Here is a 3,547-nt window from a genome sequence, read left to right on the forward strand (position 1 = left end):
TTGCTTCATCTGATTTGCTAATATTTTGTTGAGGATTGTTATGTCTATACTGATGAAAAATATTGATCTGCAATTTTCTTTTTTTGTATTGTCTTTGTCTGGTTTGGTATCAGGGTAATACTAACCTCATACATTGAGTTGGTAAGTGTTCCTTCCTCTTTTACTTTCTTGAAAATATTGTGTAAAATTTGTGTTAATTCTTTGTATGTTTTGTAGAACTTTCTAGTGAAGCTATCTGGGCCTGGAAATTTCTTTTTCAGGTTTTCAATTACAAATTCAACTTGTTTGATGGTTATAGGACTATTTAGGCTGTCTGTTTCATCTCAATTAAGTTTTGGCAACTTGTGGTATTTGAGGAATCAGTCCATTTTCTCTAAGTTCATAGTATTCCCTTATTATCTTTTTTGGCTTAAAAAATTACAGTAAAACATACATAGCATACAATTTACTCTTTTAACCATTATTTTTCTCTCTACTTAGAGACAGGGTCTTGCTCTGTCGCTCAGGCTGTAGTACAGTGGCATGACCACAGTTCTCTATAGTCTGGAACTCTTGAGTTGAAGTGATGCTCCTGCATCAGCCTCCTGAGTAGCTAGGACTACTAATGCATACCATGATCCCTGGCTAATTAAAAATATTTGTTTAGAGACAGGGCTGTGCTGTGTTGCCCAGGCTGGTCTTGAACTCCTGGCCTCATGCAATCCTCCCACTTTAGCCTCCCAAGTAGCTGGAATTACAGATGCAACCCATTGCACCCAGCTCTTAACCATTTTTAAGTGTAGATTTCAGTAGCGTTTAGTACATTCACAGTGTTGTGCAACAAGCACCACTGTCTGGTTCCAGAATAATTTCATCACCCTAAAAGGAAACCCCACACCCATTAACCGGGCACTCTATTTCCCCCTCCTCTTCAACCCTGGTGTTAATGGAAAAACCAAAGTCTGTAGAATATTTTAAAGAGGTTTATTCTGACCCAGTATAAGTGACTGTGGCTCAGGAAAAACACAAGCCCAGGAAGCCTTGAGTAAGGGATACCAAGGTGGTCAAATTACAGTTGATATGGTTTGGCTCTGTGTCCTCACCCAAATCTCATCTTGAATTGTAATCCCCACATGTCAGGGGAGGGACTTAGCGGAAGGTGATTGGATAATGGGGGTGGTTTCCCTCATGCTGTTCTCATGATAATGAGTGAGTTCTCATGAGATTCAATGGTTTAGAAGTGTCTGGCTTTTCTTGCTGTTTCTCGCTCCTGCTGCCATGTAAGACGTGCCTTGACTCCCTTTCATGTTCTGCCATGATTTTAGGTTTCCTGAGGCCTCCCCAGCCATGTGGAACTGTGAGTCAATTAAATCTCTTTTCCTCATAAATTACCCAGTCTCAGGTAGTTCTTTATAGCAGTGTGAAAACAGATGAATACAGTTTTATACATTTCAGGGAGGTAGGAGTTATAGACAAAGACATAAATCGATATATGGAAGATATACATTGCTTTGTCCTGAAAAGGTGGGGTATCTTGAAGTGGAGTCTTACACGCTATAGGTGGATTCAGAGATTCTTTAATTTGCAGTTAAAGAAGTAAGGCTCTGTCTATACCTTGAAGTCAGCAGAAAGAAATATTTAAGTTAAGATAAGGATGCTATGTCAGAGTCACCACAATATACTGGACGAAACAGACCTGTTTAGCAAGATTGATGGCCTGCAGGCATGACTTGCATGGCCTTAGGTTTTTTTTTCTTTTTTTTTCACCAACACATTCGCATTTATTTTCTTTTTTTTTTTTTAAAGCAAATGACAAAGACCCAGTTTACCAGCTTTACTTTTTTAAACCTAAGCTTAACATTACATATTTAAACAATTGTCAAAACTTACTAAGTTGCCAGCATTCATGCACAATTAGAAAACATCCTTAATTTATATTAAACCAGAAATGTATTACCATTAATGCATTAATATCTTTCACTACTAAATACTGAAAAAAAATTGAAATTATTTCTGTGGAAGAATCGTCCTGGCAATGTTAACTTCACTGCAGGCCAACACTACGTGACTCACATTTCAGACACAATGAAAAGCAGGTCCATGCTGGTGTTAGTATACAATCTTGTCCTACACTAAAGAGTCAAGACTCGCCTTGGAGTACGTTTAATAAAAAAGCAAAGTGCATACAGAGATTTACAACAAGATTAAAGACAAAAAAAAAATAGTCCTATTATGTGGTCCCAACAATCAACTCAAAAGTCTATGACAAATAGAGGCTCTGATGAGCTGTTTATAAATACTTTAGGTACAATTATACTGAAAGTTGACTTCGTTTGAAATCTTCAAAAAGATGTTCCTGTTAATCCTCAAATTGTGCTTGTTATAGTTTAACATTTCTGTTAAGCGCATGCGTTGAATTACTTGTTATCCAAGCGCAGCAGCTGCTCCTTACCATTTACTGTTAAGGACTTCAACTGGCCATCTTCTTCAACTGCTACTCTTTCTTGACCGTTCTCGACAATTCTCTTTGTGGTGATTTTTCTGCCATTAGCCATTTTAGTTGAAGTTGATATCGATGTGAAGTTGCCCATGCCACTACCACCAAATGACATGGAAGAGAATGAAATGAGGCCCCCGTGACCTATGACCCAAGTGAAGTAACTCCTGTATCAAAAGAAGAAAATCCACTTCCAAAAGACAGAAATCCACTGAACGTGGAGAAAAACGACCCCGTCCCTCCGCTTCTGCTTCCTCGGGGACCCCTTCGATTCCCAAAGAAGTCCTCAAAAGGGTCTTCAAAGAAGTCAGATGAAAATGGGTCCCTTCCACCAAAAAATTCCCTGAAGACATCATCTGGGTTACGGAATGAGAAGCCAAATTCAAATGGACTGTCAAAATGACTTCCATCTCCTCCTCCACCATTTAATCCTTCTTTGCCATGTTTGTCATAGATGTCCCATTTCTTAGCATCTGACAGCACTTCATATGCCTCCACTACTTGTTTGAATTTTCTCTCTGCTTCTTCTTTATTCTCGGGATTTTTATCTGGATGCCACTTCAGTGCCAGTTTCCGATATGCCTTTTTAATGTCCTCGGGTGAAGCATGTCTCTGCACGCCTAGAACTTCATAGTAATCCACCATGTTTTAAGAGATTGTTGGAATGGGTACGAGGACGGAGGCGGCCAGTGGCGGGACACAGGGGAGGCAGGGTGATGGCCCGAATCTCCTCACAGCTCCAGGACTGCTGCACTGGTGGTGGCAGCGGCTCCTCGCACTTTCCTTTCTCCAGGTTTTGCTTATAATTTGGTATCTTATTGCCATAACGAATCAGTTTTGTCAGTCTTATGATCTCTATTTTAACATTAATGCTGGTCAGTTGTTTTGTCTAAACTCCAAAAGGTCAGGGTAAATGAAACGTGTCCAACCTCCCTTCCATGGTGGCAGGGAACTCAGTTTCTCTGGGATCCCCTAGCTAAGCAGGGATCCATTCAATTGGTGAGGGGCTTAGGATTTCTAGTTTGCACTGGCAATCACTAATCTGCTATCTGTGTGAATTTTCCTATTCGA

At 39.9% G+C, this 3,547-nt stretch overlaps 1 pseudogene; it reads right to left on the reverse strand.

Moving 5' to 3' along the window:
- Window positions 1-2,396: 2,396 nt before the first annotated feature.
- On the reverse strand, window positions 2,397-3,121 carry LOC100584536 (annotated as a pseudogene).
- Window positions 3,122-3,547: the final 426 nt, after the last annotated feature.

The sequence above is a fragment of the Nomascus leucogenys genome, chromosome 3 (genome assembly GCF_006542625.1).
Source record: "Nomascus leucogenys isolate Asia chromosome 3, Asia_NLE_v1, whole genome shotgun sequence".
Classification (NCBI taxonomy): Eukaryota; Metazoa; Chordata; class Mammalia; order Primates; family Hylobatidae; genus Nomascus; species Nomascus leucogenys.